Raw genomic sequence first — 18,473 nt, forward strand, 5'->3', positions numbered from 1 at the left:
CACAGCGTGATGGGACTGAGGGGTGAGGACACAGAGTGATGGGACTGAGGGGAGAGGACACAGAGTGATGGGACTGAGGAGAGAGGACACAGAGTGATGGTACTGAGGGGAGAGGACACAGAGTGATGGGACTGAGGGGAGAGGACACAGAGTGATGGGACTGAGGGGAGTGGACACAGGGTGATGGGACTGAGGGGAGAGGACACAGAGTAATGGGACTGAGGGGAGAGAGGACACCGAGTGATGGGACTGGGGGAGGGAGGACACAGACTGAAGGGACTGAAGGGAGAGGACACAGGGTGATGGGACTGAGGGGAGAGAGGACACAGACTTATGGGACTGAGGGGAGAGGACACAGTGTGATGGGACTTAGGGGAGAGGACACAGAGTGCTGAGACGGAGGGGAGAGGACACAGGGTGATGGGACTGAGGGGGAGAGAGGACACCGAGTGATGGGACTGAGGGGAGAGGACACTGAGTGACAGTACTGAGGGGAGAAAGGACACAGAGTGATGGGACTGAGGGGAGAGGACACCGAGTGACGGGACTGAGGGGAGAGAGGACACAGAGTGATGGGACTGAGGGGAGAGGACACTGTGTGACGGTAGTGAGGGGAGAGAGGACACAGAGTGATGGGACTGAGGGGAGAGAGGATACAGAGTGACAGGAATGAGGGGAGGGAGGACACAGAGTGATGGGACTGAGGGTCGAGGACACAGGGTGATGGGACTGAGGGGAGAGAGGACACTGGGTGTTGGGACTGAGGGGAGAGGACACAGAGTGACGGGACTGAGGGGAGAGGACACAGAGTGACAGTACTGAGGGGAAGAGAGCACAGAGAGTGATGGTACTGAGGGGAGAGAGGACACAGAGTGACGGGACTGAAGGGAGAGAGGACACAGAGTGACGGGACTGAGGGGAAAGAGAGGACACTGAGTGACGGTACTGAAGGGAGAGAGGACACAGTGTGACGGGACTGAGGGGAGAGGACACAGAGTGACAGGACTGAGGGGAAAGAGAGGACACAGAGTGACAGTACTGAGGGGAAGAGAGCACAGAGAGTGACGGGACTGAAGGGAGAGAGGACACAGAGTGACGGGACTGAGGGGAAAGAGAGGACACTGAGTGATGGTACTGAGGGGAGAGAGGACACAGAGTGATGGGACTGAGGGGAGAGGACTCAGAGTGACGGGACTGAGGGGAGAGGGGACACAGAGTGATGGGACTGAGGGGAGAGGACACTGAGTGACGGTACTGAGGGGAGAGAGGACACAGTGTGACGGGACTGAGGGGAAAGGACACAGAGTGACAGTACTGAGGGGAAGAGAGGACACAGAGTGACGGGACTGAAGGGAGAGAGGACACAGAGTGATGGGACTGAGGGGAGAGGACACTGAGTGACGGGAATGAAGGGAAAGAGGACACAGTGTGACGGAACTGAGGGGAGAGGACACAGAGTGACAGTACTGAGGGGGAGAGAGGACACCGAGTGATGGGACTGAGGGGAGAGGACACAGAGTGATGGGACTGAGGGGAGGGCGGACACAGAGTGATGGGACTAAGGGGAGGGCGGACACAGAGTGATGGGACTGAGGGGAGAGGACACAGAGTGGTGGGAATGAGGGGAGGGTAGACAGAGTGATGGGACTGAGGGTAGAAAGGACACAGAGTGATGGGACTGAGGGGAGAGAGGAAACAGAGTGATGGGACTGAGGGGAGAGAGGATACAGAGTGACAGGAATGCGGGAGAGAGGATACAGAGTGATGGGACTGAGTGGAGAGTTGACAGAGTGACGGGACTGAGGGGAGAGAGGACACAGAGTGATGGGACTGAGGGGAGAGAGGACACAGAGTGATGGGACTGAGGGGAGAGAGGATACAGAGTGACAAGAATGAGGGGACGGAGGACACAGAGTGATGGGACTGAGGGGAGAGAGGATACAGAGTGACAGGAATGAGGGGAGGGTGGACACAGAGTGATGAGACTGAGGGGAGAGAGGATACAGAGTGACAGGAATGAGGGGAGGGTGGACACAGAGTGATGGGACTGAGGGGAGAGAGGATACAGAGTGACAGGAATGAGGCGAGGAAGGACACAGAGTGATGGGACTGAGGGGGGAGAACACAGGGTGATGGGACTGAGGGGAGAGAGGACACAGGGTGATGGGACTGAGGGGAGAGGACACAGAGTAATGGGACTGAGGGGAGAGGACACAGAGTGATGGGACTGAGGGGAGAGAGGTCACAGAGTGATGGGACTGAGGGGAGAGGACACAGAGTGACGGGACTGAGGGGAGTGAGGACACAGAGTGATTGGACTGAGGGGAGAGGACACAGAGTGATGGTACTGAGGGGAGAGGACACAGAGTGATGGGACTGAGGGGAGAGAGGACACAGAGTGATGGGACTGAGGGGGAGAGAGGACACCGAGTGATGGGACTGAGGGGAGAGGACTCAGAGTGATGGGACTGAGGGGAGAGAGGACACCGAGTGATGGGACTGAGGGGAGAGGACACAGAGTGATGGGACTGAGGGGAGAGAGGACACAGAGTGATAGGACTGAGGGGAGAGGACACAGAGTGATGGTACTGAGGGGAGAGGACACAGGGTGATGGGACTGAGGGGAGAGGACACAGAGTGATGGGACTGAGGGGAGAGGACACAGAGTGATGGGACTGAGGGGAGAGGACACAGAGTGATGGGACCGAGGGGAGAGAGGACACCGAGTGATGGGACTGAGGGGAGAGGACACAGAGTGCTGTGACGGAGGGGAGAGGACACAGAGTGATGGGACTGAGGGGAGAGGGGACACAGAGTGATGGGACTGAGGGGAGAGGACACAGAGTGATGGGACTGAGGGGAGAGGACACAGAGTGATGGGACTGAGGGGAGGGGACACAGAGTGATGGGACTGAGGGGAGAGGACACAGAGTGATGGAACTGAGGGGAGAGGACACAGGGTGATGGGACTGAGGGGATTGAGGACACAGGGAGATGGGACTGAGGGGGAGAGAGGACACAGCGTGATGGGACTGAGGGGTGAGGACACAGAGTGATGGGACTGAGGGGAGAGGACACAGAGTGATGGGACTGAGGAGAGAGGACACAGAGTGATGGTACTGAGGGGAGAGGACACAGAGTGATGGGACTGAGGGGAGAGGACACAGAGTGATGGGACTGAGGGGAGAGGACACAGGGTGATGGGACTGAGGGGGAGAGAGGACACCGAGTGATGGGTCTGAGGGGAGAGGACACAGTGTGATGGGACTGAGGGGAGGGAGGACACAGACTGATGGGACTGAGGGGAGAGGACACCGGATGTTGGGACTGAGGGGAGAGAGGACACAGAGTGACGGGACTGAGGGGAAGGAGAGGACACTGAGTGACGGTACTGAAGGGAGTGAGGACACAGAGTGACGGGACTGAGGGGAAAGAGAGGACACTAAGTGACAGTACTGAGGGGAGAGAGGACACAGAGTGATGGGACTGAGGGGAGAGGACACAGAGTGACGGGACTGAGGGGAGAGAGGACACAGAGTGATGGGACTGAGGGGAGAGGACACTGTGTGACGGTAGTGAGGGGAGAGAGGACACAGAGTGATGGGACTGAGGGGAGAGAGGATACAGAGTGACAGGAATGAGGGGAGGGAGGACGCAGAGTGATGGGACTGAGGAGAGAGAGGATACAGAGTGACAGGAATGAGGGGAGGGAGGACGCAGAGTGATGGGACTGAGGAGAGAGAGGATACAGAGTGACAGGAATGAGGGGAGGGAGGACACAGAGTGATGGGACTGAGGGTCGAGGACACAGGGTGATGGGACTAAGGGGAGAGAGGACACTGGGTGTTGGGACTGAGGGGAGAAGACACAGAGTGACGGGACTGAGGGGAGAGGACACAGAGTGATGGGACTGAGGGGAGAGGACACTGAGTGACGGGAATGAAGGGAGAGAGGACACAGTGTGACGGGACTGAGGGGAAAGAGAGGACATTGAGTGACGGTACTGAGGGGAGAGAGGACACAGAGTGATGGGACTGAGGGGAGAGGACACAGAGTGACGGGACTGAGGGGAGAGAGGACACAGAGTGATGGGACTGAGGGGAGAGGACACTGAGTGACGGGAATGAAGGGAGAGAGGACACAGTGTGACGGGACTGAGGGGAAAGAGAGGACACTAAGTGACGGTACTGAGGGGAAGTGAGCACAGAGAGTGACAGACAGAGGGAAGAGAGGACACCAAATAATTGTATTGAGGAGAGAGGACACAGACTGATGGGACTGAGGGGAGAGAGGACACAGAGTGATGGGACTGAGGGGAGAGTAGGCACAGAGTGATGGGACTGAGGGGAGAGAGGACACAGAGTGATGGAACTGAGGGGAGAGGACGCAGGGTGACAGGAATGCGGGAGAGAAGATACAGAGTGATGGGACTGAGGGGAGAGTAGACAGAGTGACGGGACTGAGGGGCGAGAGGACATAGAGTGATGGGACTGAGGGGAGAGAGGATACAGAGTGACAGGAATGAGGGGAGGGAGGACACAGAGTGATGGGACTGAGGGGCGAGGACACAGGGTGATGGGACTGAGGGGAGAGAGGACACAGGGTGATGGGACTGAGGGGAGAGGAAACAGAGTGATGGGTACTGAGGGGAGAGAAAACAGAGTGATGGGACTGAGGGGAGAGAGAACACAGAGTGATGGGACTGAGGGGAGAGGACACAGAGTGATGGGATGGAGGGGAGAGGACACAGGGTGATGGGATTGAGGGGGAATGAGGACACCGAGTGATGGGATGGAGGGGAGAGGACACAGAGTGATGGGACTGAGGGGAGAGCAGACAGAGTGACGGGACTGAGGGGAGAGAGGACACAGAGTGATGGGACTGAGGGGAGAGAGGACACAGAGTGATGGGACTGAGGGGAGAGAGGATACAGAGTGACAGGAATGAGGGGAGGGAGGACACAGAGTGATGGGACTGAGGGGCGAGGACACAGGGTGATGGGACTGAGGGGAGAGAGGACACAGGGTGATGGGTCTGAGGGGAGAGGATACAGAGTAAGGGGACTGAGGGGAGAGGACACAGAGTGATGGGACTGAGGGGAGAGAGGATACAGAGTGATGGGACTGAGGGGAGATGACACAGAGTGATGGGACTGAGGGGAGAGAGGACACAGAGTGATGGGACTGAGGAGAGAGAGGATACAGAGTGACAGGAATGAGGGGAAGGTGGACACAGAGTGATGGGACTGATGGGAGAGAGGATACAGAGTGACAGGAATGAGGGGAGGGTGGACACAGAGTGATGGGACTGAGGGGAGAGAGGATACAGAGTGACAGGAATGAGGGGAGGGAGGACACAGAGTGACGGGACTGAGGGTCGAGGACACAGGGTGATGGGACTGAGGGGAAAGAGGACACTGGGTGATGGGACTGAGGGGAGAGGACACAGAGTGACGGGACTGAGGGGAGAGGTCACAGAGTGACAGTACTGAGGGGAAGAGAGCACAGAGAGTTACGGTACTGAGGGGAGAGAGGACACAGAGTGACGGGACTGAAGGGAGAGAGGACACAGAGTGATGGGACTGAGGGGAGAGAGGACACTGGGTGTTGGGACTGAGGGGAGAGGACACAGAGTGACGGGACTGAGGGGAGAGGACACAGAGTGACAGTATTGAGGGGAAGAGAGCACAGAGAGTGACGGTACTGAGGGGAGAGAGGACACAGAGTGACGGGACTGAAGGGAGAGAGGACACAGAGTGATGGGACTGAGGGGAGAGGACACAGGGTGATTGGACTGAGGGGGAGAGAGGACACCGAGTGATGGGACTGAGGGGAGAGGACACAGAGTGATGGGACTGAGGGGAGGGCGGACACAGAGTGATGGGACTGAGGGGAGAGGGCACAGGGTGATGGGACTGAGGGGAGAGAGGACACAGAGTGATGGGACTGAGGGGAGAGGACACAGAGTGGTGGGACTGAGGGGAGGGTAGACAGAGTGATGGGACTGAGGGGAGAAAGGACACAGAGTGATGGGACTGAGGGGAGAGAGGAAACAGAGTGATGGGACTGAGGGGAGAGAGGATACAGAGTGACAGGAATGCGGGAGAGAGGGTACAGAGTGATGGGACTGAGGGGAGAGGACACAGAGTGATGGTACTGAGGGGAGAGAGGATACAGAGTGACAGGAATGAGGGGAGGGTGGACACAGAGTGATGGCACTGAGGGGAGAGAGGATACAGAGTGACAGGAATGAGGGGAGGGTGGACACAGAGTGATGGGACTGAGGGGAAAGAGGATACAGAGTGACAGGAATGAGGGGAGGGTGGACACAGAGTGATGGGACTGAGGGGAGAGAGGATACAGAGTGACAGGAATGAGGGGAGGGTGGACACAGAGTGATGGGACAGAGGGGAGAGAGGATACAGAGTGACAGGAATGAGGCGAGGAAGGACACAGAGTGATGGGACTGAGGGGCGAGAACACAGGGTGATGGGACTGAGGGGAGAGAGGACACAGAGTGATGGGACTGAGGGGGAGAGAGGACACCGAGTGATGGGACTGAGGGGAGAGAGGACACTGAGTGATGGGACTGAGGGGAGAGGACACAGAGTGATGGTACTGAGGGGAGAGGACACAGGGTGATGGGACTGAGGGGAGAGGACACAGAGTGATGGGACTGAGGGGAGAGGACACAGAGTGATGGGACTGAGGGGAGAGGACACAGAGTGATGGGACCGAGGGGAGAGAGGACACCGAGTGATGGGACTGGGGGAGGGAGGACACAGAGTGAAGGGACTGAAGGGAGAGGACACAGGGTGATGGGACTGAGGTGAGAGAGGACACAGACTGATGGGACTGAGGGGAGAGGACACAGTGTGATGGGACTTAGGGGAGAGGACACAGAGTGCTGTGACGGAGGGGAGAGGACACAGAGTGATGGGACTGAGGGGAGAGAGGATACAGAGTGACAGGAATGAGGCGAGGAAGGACACAGAGTGATGGGACTGAGGGGCGAGAACACAGGGTGATGGGACTGAGGGGAGAGAGGACACAGAGTGATGGGACTGAGGGGGAGAGAGGACACCGAGTGATGGGACTGAGGGGAGAGAGGACACTGAGTGATGGGACTGAGGGGAGAGGACACAGAGTGATGGTACTGAGGGGAGAGGACACAGGGTGATGGGACCGAGGGGAGAGAGGACACCGAGTGATGGGACTGGGGGAGGGAGGACACAGAGTGAAGGGACTGAAGGGAGAGGACACAGGGTGATGGGACTGAGGTGAGAGAGGACACAGACTGATGGGACTGAGGGGAGAGGACACAGTGTGATGGGACTTAGGGGAGAGGACACAGAGTGCTGTGACGGAGGGGAGAGGACACAGAGTGATGGGACTGAGGGGAGAGGGGACACAGAGTGATGGGACTGAGGGGAGAGGACACAGAGTGATGGGACTGAGGGGAGAGGACACAGAGTGATGGGACTGAGGGGAGGGGACACAGAGTGATGGGACTGAGGGGAGAGGACACAGAGTGATGGAACTGAGGGGAGAGGACACAGGGTGATGGGACTGAGGGGAGAGAGGACACAGGGAGATGGGACTGAGGGGGAGAGAGGACACAGAGTGATGGGACTGAGGGGAGAGGACACAGAGTGATGGGACTGAGGGGAGAGGACACAGAGTGATGGGACTGAGGGGAGAGGACACAGGGTGATGGGACTGAGGGGGAGAGAGGACACCGAGTGATGGGACTGAGGGGAGAGGACACAGTGTGATGGGACTGAGGGGAGGGAGGACACAGACTGATGGGACTGAGGGGAGAGGACACCGGATGTTGGGACTGAGGGCAGAGAGGACACAGAGTGACGGGACTGAGGGGAAAGAGAGGACACTGAGTGACGGTACTGAAGGGAGTGAGGACACAGAGTGATGGGACTGAGGGGAGAGGACACCGAGTGACGGGACTGAGGGGAGAGAGGACACAGAGTGATGGGACTGAGGGGAGAGGACACTGTGTGACGGTAGTGAGGGGAGAGAGGACACAGAGTGATGGGACTGAGGGGAGAGAGGATACAGAGTGACAGGAATGAGGGGAGGGAGGACGCAGAGTGATGGGACTGAGGAGAGAGAGGATACAGAGTGACAGGAATGAGGGGAGGGAGGACGCAGAGTGATGGGACTGAGGAGAGAGAGGATACAGAGTGACAGGAATGAGGGGAGGGAGGACACAGAGTGATGGGACTGAGGGTCGAGGACACAGGGTGATGGGACTGAGGGGAGAGAGGACACTGGGTGTTGGGACTGAGGGGACAGGACACAGAGTGACGGGACTGAGGGGAGAGGACACAGAGTGACAGTACTGAGGGGAAGAGAGCACAGAGAGTGATGGTACTGAGGGGAGAGAGGACACAGAGTGACGGGACTGAAGGGAGAGAGGACACAGAGTGACGGGACTGAGGGGAAAGAGAGGACACTGAGTGACGGTACTGAAGGGAGAGAGGACACAGAGTGACGGGACTGAGGGGAGAGGACACAGAGTGACGGGACTGAGGGGAAAGAGAGGACACAGAGTGACAGTACTGAGGGGAAGAGAGCACAGAGAGTGACGGTACTGAGGGGAGAGAGGACACAGAGTGACGGGACTGAAGGGAGGGAGGACACAGAGTGACGGGACTGAGGGGAAAGAGAGGACACTGAGTGACGGTACTGAGTGGAGAGAGGACACAGAGTGATGGGACTGAGGGGAGAGGACACAGAGTGACGGGACTGAGGGGAGAGAGGACAGAGTGATGGGACTGAGGGGAGAGGACACTGAGTGACGGGAATGAAGGGAGAGAGGACACAGTGTGACGGGACTGAGGGGAAAGAGAGGACACTAAGTGACGGTACTGAGGGAAAGAGAGCACAGAGAGTGACAGACAGAGGGAAGAGAGGACACCAAATAATTGTATTGAGGAGAGAGGACACAGACTGATGGGACTGAGGGGAGAGAGGACACAGAGTGATGGGACTGAGGGGAGAGTAGGCACAGAGTGATGGGACTGAGGGGAGAGAGGACACAGAGTGATGGAACTGAGGGGAGAGGACGCAGGGTGACAGGAATGCGGGAGAGAGGATACAGAGTGATGGGACTGAGGGGAGAGGATACAGAGTGATGGGACTGAGGGGAGAGTAGACAGAGTGACGGGACTGAGGGGCGAGAGGACATAGAGTGATGGGACTGAGGGGAGAGAGGATACAGAGTGACAGGAATGAGGGGAGGGAGGACACAGAGTGATGGGACTGAGGGGAGAGAGGATACAGAGTGACAGGAATGAGGGGAGGGAGGACATAGAGTGATGGGACTGAGGGGCGAGGACACAGGGTGATGGGACTGAGGGGAGAGAGGACACAGGGTGATGGGACTGAGGGGAGAGGATACAGAGTGATGGGTACTGAGGGGAGAGAGAACACAGAGTGATGGGACTGAGGGGAGAGGACACAGAGTGATGGGATGGAGGGGAGAGGACACAGGGTGATGGGATTGAGGGGGAATGAGGACACCGAGTGATGGGACTGAGGGGAGAGGACACAGAGTGATGGGATGGAGGGGAGAGGACACAGAGTGATGGGACTGAGGGGAGAGCAGACAGAGTGACGGGACTGAGGGGAGAGAGGACACAGAGTGATGGGACTGAGGGGAGAGAGGACACAGAGTGATGGGACTGAGGGGAGAGAGGACACAGAGTGACAGGAATGAGGGGAGGGAGGACACAGAGTGATGGGACTGAGGGGAGAGAGGATACAGAGTGACAGGAATGAGGGGAGGGAGGACACAGAGTGATGGGACTGAGGGGCGAGGACACAGGGTGATGGGACTGAGGGGAGTGAGGACACAGGGTGATGGGTCTGAGGGGAGAGGATACAGAGTAAGGGGACTGAGGGGAGAGGACACAGAGTGATGGGACTGAGGGGAGAGAGGACACAGAGTGATGGGACTGATGGGAGAGAGGTTACAGAGTGACAGGAATGAGGGGAGGGTGGACACAGAGTGATGGGACTGAGGGGAGAGAGGATACAGAGTGACAGGAATGAGGGGAGGGAGGACACAGAGTGACGGGACTGAGGGTCGAGGACACAGGGTGATGGGACTGATGGGAGAGAGGACACAGAGTGTTGGGACTGAGGGGAGAGGACACAGAGTGACGGGACGGAGGGGAGAGGACACAGAGTGACAGTACTGAGGGGAAGAGAGCACAGAGAGTGACGGTACTGAGGGGAGAGAGGACACAGAGTGACGGGACTGAAGGGAGAGAGGACACAGAGTGATGGGACTGAGGGGAGGGCGGACACAGAGTGATGGGACTGAGGGGAGAGGGCACAGGGTGATGGGACTGAGGGGAGAGAGGACACAGAGTGATGGGACTGAGGGGAGAGGACACAGAGTGGTGGGACTGAGGGGAGGGTAGACAGAGTGATGGGACTGAGGGGAGAAAGGACACAGAGTGATGGGACTGAGGGGAGAGAGGAAACAGAGTGATGGGACTGAGGGGAGAGAGGATACAGAGTGACAGGAATGCGGGAGAGAGGATACAGAGTGATGGGACTGAGTGGAGAGTTGACAGAGTGACGGGACTGAGGGGAGAGAGGACACAGAGTGATGGGACTGAGGGGAGAGAGGACACAGAGTGATGGGACTGAGGGGAGAGAGGATACAGAGTGACAAGAATGAGGGGACGGAGGACACAGAGTGATGGGACTGAGGGGAGAGAGGATACAGAGTGACAGGAATGAGGGGAGGGTGGACACAGAGTGATGGGACTGAGGGGAGAGAGGATACAGAGTGACAGGAATGAGGGGAGGGTGGACACAGAGTGATGGGACTGAGGGGAGAGAGGATACAGAGTGACAGGAATGAGGGGAGGGTGGACACAGAGTGATGGGACTGAGGGGAGAGAGGATACAGAGTGACAGGAATGAGGCGAGGAAGGACACAGAGTGATGGGACTGAGGGGCGAGAACACAGGGTGATGGGACTGAGGGGAGAGAGGACACAGGGTGATGGGACTGAGGGGAGAGGACACAGAGTGATGGGACTGAGGGGAGAGAGGTCACAGAGTGATGGGACTGAGGGGAGAGGAGACAGAGTGATGGGACTCAGGGGAGAGGACAGAGAGTGATGGGACTGAGGGGAGAGGACACAGAGTGATGGGACTGAGGGGAGAGGACACAGAGTGATGGTACTGAGGGGAGTGGACACAGGGTGATGGGACTGAGGGGAGAGGACACAGAGTGATGGGACTGAGGGGAGAGGACACAGAGTGATGGGACTGAGGGGAGAGGACACAGAGTGATGGGACCGAGGGGAGAGAGGACACCGAGTGATGGGACTGGGGGAGGGAGGACACAGAGTGAAGGGACTGAAGGGAGAGGACACAGGGTGATGGGACTGAGGGGAGAGAGGGCACAGACTGATGGGACTGAGGGGAGAGGACACAGTGTGATGGGACTTAGGGGAGAGGACACAGAGTGCTGTGACGGAGGGGAGAGGACACAGAGTGATGGGACTGAGGGGAGAGGGGACACAGAGTGATGGGACTGAGGGGAGAGGACACAAAGTGATGGGACTGAGGGGAGAGTACACAGAGTGATGGGACTGAGGGGAGGGGACACAGAGTGATGGGGCTGAGGGGAGAGGACACAGAGTGATGGAACTGAGGGGAGAGGACACAGGGTGATGGGACTGAGGGGAGAGAGGACACAGGGAGATGGGACTGAGGGGGAGAGAGGACACAGAGTGATGGGACTGAGGGGAGAGGACACAGAGTGATGGGACTGAGGGGAGAGGACACAGAGTGATGGGACTGAGGGGAGAGGACACAGGGTGATGGGACTGAGGGGAAGAGAGGACACCGAGTGATGGGACTGAGGGGAGAGGACACAGTGTGATGGGACTGATGGGAGGGAGGACACAGACTGATGGGTCTGAGGGGAGAGGACACCGGATGTTGGGACTGAGGGCAGAGAGGACACAGAGTGACGGGACTGAGGGGAAAGAGAGGACACTGAGTGACGGTACTGAAGGGAGTGAGGACACAGAGTGACGGGACTGAGGGGAAAGAGAGGACACTGAGTGACAGTACTGAGGGGAGAGAGGACACAGAGTGATGGGACTGAGGGGAGAGGACACCGAGTGACGGGACTGAGGGGAGAGAGGACACAGAGTGATGGGACTGAGGGGAGAGGACACTGTGTGACGGTAGTGAGGGGAGAGAGGACACAGAGTGATGGGACTGAGGGGAGAGAGGATACAGAGTGACAGGAATGAGGGGAGGGAGGACGCAGAGTGATGGGACTGAGGAGAGAGAGGATACAGAGTGACAGGAATGAGGGGAGGGAGGACGCAGAGTGATGGGACTGAGGAGAGAGAGGATACAGAGTGACAGGAATGAGGGGAGGGAGGACACAGAGTGATGGGACTGAGGGTCGAGGACACAGGGTGATGGGACTGAGGGGAGAGAGGACACTGGGTGTTGGGACTGAGGGGAGAGGATACAGAGTGACGGGACTGAGGGGAGAGGACACAGAGTGACAGTACTGAGGGGAAGAGAGCACAGAGAGTGATGGTACTGAGGGGAGAGAGGACACAGAGTGACGGGACTGAAGGGAGAGAGGACACAGAGTGACGGGACTGAGGAGAAAGAGAGGACACTGAGTGACGGTACTGAAGGGAGAGAGGACACAGAGTGACGGGACTGAGGGGAGAGGACACAGAGTGACGGGACTGAGGGTAAAGAGAGGACACAGAGTGACAGTACTGAGGGGAAGAGAGCACAGAGAGTGACGGTACTGAGGGGAGAGAGGACACAGAGTGACGGGACTGAAGGGAGAGAGGACACAGAGTGACGGGACTGAGGGGAAAGAGAGGACACTGAGTGACGGTACTGAGTGGAGAGAGGACACAGAGTGATGGGACTGAGGGGAGAGGACACAGAGTGACGGGACTGAGGGGAGAGAGGACACAGAGTGATGGGACTGAGGGGAGAGGACACTGAGTGACGGGAATGAAGGGAGAGAGGACACAGTGTGACGGGACTGAGGGGAAAGAGAGGACACTAAGTGACGGTACTGAGGGAAAGAGAGCACAGAGAGTGACAGACAGAGGGAAGAGAGGACACCAAATAATTGTATTGAGGAGAGAGGACAGAGACTGATGGGACTGAGGGGAGAGAGGACACAGAGTGATGGGACTGAGGGGAGAGTAGGCACAGAGTGATGGGGCTGAGGGGAGAGAGGACACAGAGTGATGGAAGTGAGGGGAGAGGACGCAGGGTGACAGGAATGCGGGAGAGAGGATACAGAGTGATGGGACTGAGGGGAGAGGACACAGAGTGATGGGACTGAGGGGAGAGTAGACAGAGTGACGGGACTGAGGGGCGAGAGGACATAGAGTGATGGGACTGAGGGGAGAGAGGATACAGAGTGACAGGAATGAGGGGAGGGAGGACACAGAGTGATGGGACTGAGGGGAGAGAGGATACAGAGTGACAGGAATGAGGGGAGGGTGGACACAGAGTGATGGGACTGAGGGGAGAGAGGATACAGAGTGACAGGAATGAGGGGAGGGAGGACACAGAGTGATGGGTCTGAGGGGCGAGGACACAGGGTGATGGGACTGAGGGGAGAGAGGACACAGGGTGATGGGACTGAGGGGAGAGGATACAGAGTGATGGGTACTGAGGGGAGAGAAAACATAGTGATGGGACTGAGGGGAGAAGACACAGAGTGATGGGACTGAGGGGAGGGGACACAGAGTGATGGGGCTGAGGGGAGAGGACACAGAGTGATGGAACTGAGGGGAGAGGACACAGGGTGATGGGACTGAGGGGAGAGAGGACACAGGGAGATGGGACTAAGGGGGAGAGAGGACACAGAGTGATGGGACTGAGGGGAGAGGACACAGAGTGATGGGACTGAGGGGAGAGGACACAGAGTGATGGGACTGAGGGGAGAGGACACAGGGTGATGGGACTGAGGGGGAGAGAGGACACCGAGTGATGGGACTGAGGGGAGAGGACACAGTGTGATGGGACTGAGGGGAGCGAGGACACAGACTGATGGGACTGAGGGGAGAGGACACCGGATGTTGGGACTGAGGGCAGAGAGGACACAGAGTGACGGGACTGAGTGGAAAGAGAGGACACTGAGTGACGGTACTGAAGGGAGTGAGGACACAGAGTGACGGGACTGAGGGGAAAGAGAGGACACTGAGTGACAGTACTGAGGGGAGAGAGGACACAGAGTGATGGGACTGAGGGGAGAGGACACCGAGTGACGGGACTGAGGGGGGAGAGGACACAGAGTGATGGGACTGAGGGGAGAGGACACTGTGTGACGGTAGTGAGGGGAGAGAGGACACAGAGTGATGGGACTGAGGGGAGAGAGGATACAGAGTGACAGGAATGAGGGGAGGGAGGACGCAGAGTGATGGGACTGAGGAGAGAGAGGCTACAGAGTGACAGGAATGAGGGGAGGGAGGACGCAGAGTGATGGGACTGAGGAGAGAGAGGATACAGAGTGACAGGAATGAGGGGAGGGAGGACACAGAGTGATGGGACTGAGGGTCGAGGACACAGGGTGATGGGACTGAGGGGAGAGAGGACACTGGGTGTTGGGACTGAGGGGAGAGGATACAGAGTGACGGGACTGAGGGGAGAGGACACAGAGTGACAGTACTGAGGGGAAGAGAGCACAGAGAGTGATGGTACTGAGGGGAGAGAGGACACAGAGTGACGGGACTGAAGGGAGAGAGGACACAGAGTGACGGGACTGAGGAGAAAGAGAGGACACTGAGTGACGGTACTGAAGGGAGAGAGGACACAGAGTGACGGGACTGAGGGGAGAGGACACAGAGTGACGGGACTGAGGGGAAAGAGAGGACACAGAGTGACAGTACTGAGGGGAAGAGAGCACAGAGAGTGACGGTACTGAGGGGAGAGAGGACACAGAGTGACGGGACTGAAGGGAGAGAGGACACAGAGTGACGGGACTGAGGGGAAAGAGAGGACACTGAGTGACGGTACTGAGTGGAGAGAGGACACAGAGTGATGGGACTGAGGGGAGAGGACACAGAGTGACGGGACTGAGGGGAGAGAGGACACAGAGTGATGGGACTGAGGGGAGAGGACACTGAGTGACGGGAATGAAGGGAGAGAGGACACAGTGTGACGGGACTGAGGGGAAAGAGAGGACACTAAGTGACGGTACTGAGGGAAAGAGAGCACAGAGAGTGACAGACAGAGGGAAGAGAGGACACCAAATAATTGTATTGAGGAGAGAGGACACAGACTGATGGGACTGAGGGGAGAGAGGACACAGAGTGATGGGACTGAGGGGAGAGTAGGCACAGAGTGATGGGGCTGAGGGGAGAGAGGACACAGAGTGATGGAACTGAGGGGAGAGGACGCAGGGTGACAGGAATGCGGGAGAGAGGATACAGAGTGATGGGACTGAGGGGAGAGGACACAGAGTGATGGGACTGAGGGGAGAGTAGACAGAGTGACGGGACTGAGGGGCGAGAGGACATAGAGTGATGGGACTGAGGGGAGAGAGGATACAGAGTGACAGGAATGAGGGGAGGGAGGACACAGAGTGATGGGACTGAGGGGAGAGAGGATACAGAGTGACAGGAATGAGGGGAGGGTGGACACAGAGTGATGGGACTGAGGGGAGAGAGGACACAGAGTGACGGGACTGAAGGGAGGGAGGACACAGAGTGACGGGACTGAGGGGAAAGAGAGGACACTGAGTGACGGTACTGAGTGGAGAGAGGACACAGAGTGATGGGACTGAGGGGAGAGGACACAGAGTGACGGGACTGAGGGGAGAGAGGACAGAGTGATGGGACTGAGGGGAGAGGACACTGAGTGACGGGAATGAAGGGAGAGAGGACACAGTGTGACGGGACTGAGGGGAAAGAGAGGACACTAAGTGACGGTACTGAGGGAAAGAGAGCACAGAGAGTGACAGACAGAGGGAAGAGAGGACACCAAATAATTGTATTGAGGAGAGAGGACACAGACTGATGGGACTGAGGGGAGAGAGGACACAGAGTGATGGGACTGAGGGGAGAGTAGGCACAGAGTGATGGGACTGAGGGGAGAGAGGACACAGAGTGATGGAACTGAGGGGAGAGGACGCAGGGTGACAGGAATGCGGGAGAGAGGATACAGAGTGATGGGACTGAGGGGAGAGGATACAGAGTGATGGGACTGAGGGGAGAGTAGACAGAGTGACGGGACTGAGGGGCGAGAGGACATAGAGTGATGGGACTGAGGGGAGAGAGGATACAGAGTGACAGGAATGAGGGGAGGGAGGACACAGAGTGATGGGACTGAGGGGAGAGAGGATACAGAGTGACAGGAATGAGGGGAGGGAGGACATAGAGTGATGGGACTGAGGGGCGAGGACACAGGGTGATGGGACTGAGGGGAGAGAGGACACAGGGTGATGGGACTGAGGGGAGAGGATACAGAGTGATGGGTACTGAGGGGAGAGAGAACACAGAGTGATGGGACTGAGGGGAGAGGACACAGAGTGATGGGATGGAGGGGAGAGGACACAGGGTGATGGGATTGAGGGGGAATGAGGACACCGAGTGATGGGACTGAGGGGAGAGGACACAGAGTGATGGGATGGAGGGGAGAGGACACAGAGTGATGGGACTGAGGGGAGAGCAGACAGAGTGACGGGACTGAGGGGAGAGAGGACACAGAGTGATGGGACTGAGGGGAGAGAGGACACAGAGTGATGGGACTGAGGGGAGAGAGGACACAGAGTGACAGGAATGAGGGGAGGGAGGACACAGAGTGATGGGACTGAGGGGAGAGAGGATACAGAGTGACAGGAATGAGGGGAGGGTGGACACAGAGTGATGGGACTGAGGGGAGAGAGGATACAGAGTGACAGGAATGAGGGGAGGGAGGACACAGAGTGATGGGTCTGAGGGGCGAGGACACAGGGTGATGGGACTGAGGGGAGAGAGGACACAGGGTGATGGGACTGAGGGGAGAGGATACAGAGTGATGGGTACTGAGGGGAGAGAAAACATAGTGATGGGACTGAGGGGAGAGGACACAGAGTGATGGGACTGAGGGGAGGGGACACAGAGTGATGGGGCTGAGGGGAGAGGACACAGAGTGATGGAACTGAGGGGAGAGGACACAGGGTGATGGGACTGAGGGGAGAGAGGACACAGGGAGATGGGACTAAGGGGGAGAGAGGACACAGAGTGATGGGACTGAGGGGAGAGGACACAGAGTGATGGGACTGAGGGGAGAGGACACAGAGTGATGGGACTGAGGGGAGAGGACACAGGGTGATGGGACTGAGGGGGAGAGAGGACACCGAGTGATGGGACTGAGGGGAGAGGACACAGTGTGATGGGACTGAGGGGAGCGAGGACACAGACTGATGGGACTGAGGGGAGAGGACACCGGATGTTGGGACTGAGGGCAGAGAGGACACAGAGTGACGGGACTGAGTGGAAAGAGAGGACACTGAGTGACGGTACTGAAGGGAGTGAGGACACAGAGTGACGGGACTGAGGGGAAAGAGAGGACACTGAGTGACAGTACTGAGGGGAGAGAGGACACAGAGTGATGGGACTGAGGGGAGAGGACACCGAGTGACGGGACTGAGGGGGGAGAGGACACAGAGTGATGGGACTGAGGGGAGAGGACACTGTGTGACGGTAGTGAGGGGAGAGAGGACACAGAGTGATGGGACTGAGGGGAGAGAGGATACAGAGTGACAGGAATGAGGGGAGGGAGGACGCAGAGTGATGGGACTGAGGAGAGAGAGGCTACAGAGTGACAGGAATGAGGGGAGGGAGGACGCAGAGTGATGGGACTGAGGAGAGAGAGGATACAGAGTGACAGGAATGAGGGGAGGGAGGACACAGAGTGATGGGACTGAGGGTCGAGGACACAGGGTGATGGGACTGAGGGGAGAGAGGACACTGGGTGTTGGGACTGAGGGGAGAGGATACAGAGTGACGGGACTGAGGGGAGAGGACACAGAGTGACAGTACTGAGGGGAAGAGAGCACAGAGAGTGATGGTACTGAGGGGAGAGAGGACACAGAGTGACGGGACTGAAGGGAGAGAGGACACAGAGTGACGGGACTGAGGAGAAAGAGAGGACACTGAGTGACGGTACTGAAGGGAGAGAGGACACAGAGTGACGGGACTGAGGGGAGAGGACACAGAGTGACGGGACTGAGGGGAAAGAGAGGACACAGAGTGACAGTACTGAGGGGAAGAGAGCACAGAGAGTGACGGTACTGAGGGGAGAGAGGACACAGAGTGACGGGACTGAAGGGAGAGAGGACACAGAGTGACGGGACTGAGGGGAAAGAGAGGACACTGAGTGACGGTACTGAGTGGAGAGAGGACACAGAGTGATGGGACTGAGGGGAGAGGACACAGAGTGACGG

The sequence above is a fragment of the Scyliorhinus torazame genome, chromosome 14 (genome assembly GCF_047496885.1).
Source record: "Scyliorhinus torazame isolate Kashiwa2021f chromosome 14, sScyTor2.1, whole genome shotgun sequence".
Classification (NCBI taxonomy): Eukaryota; Metazoa; Chordata; class Chondrichthyes; order Carcharhiniformes; family Scyliorhinidae; genus Scyliorhinus; species Scyliorhinus torazame.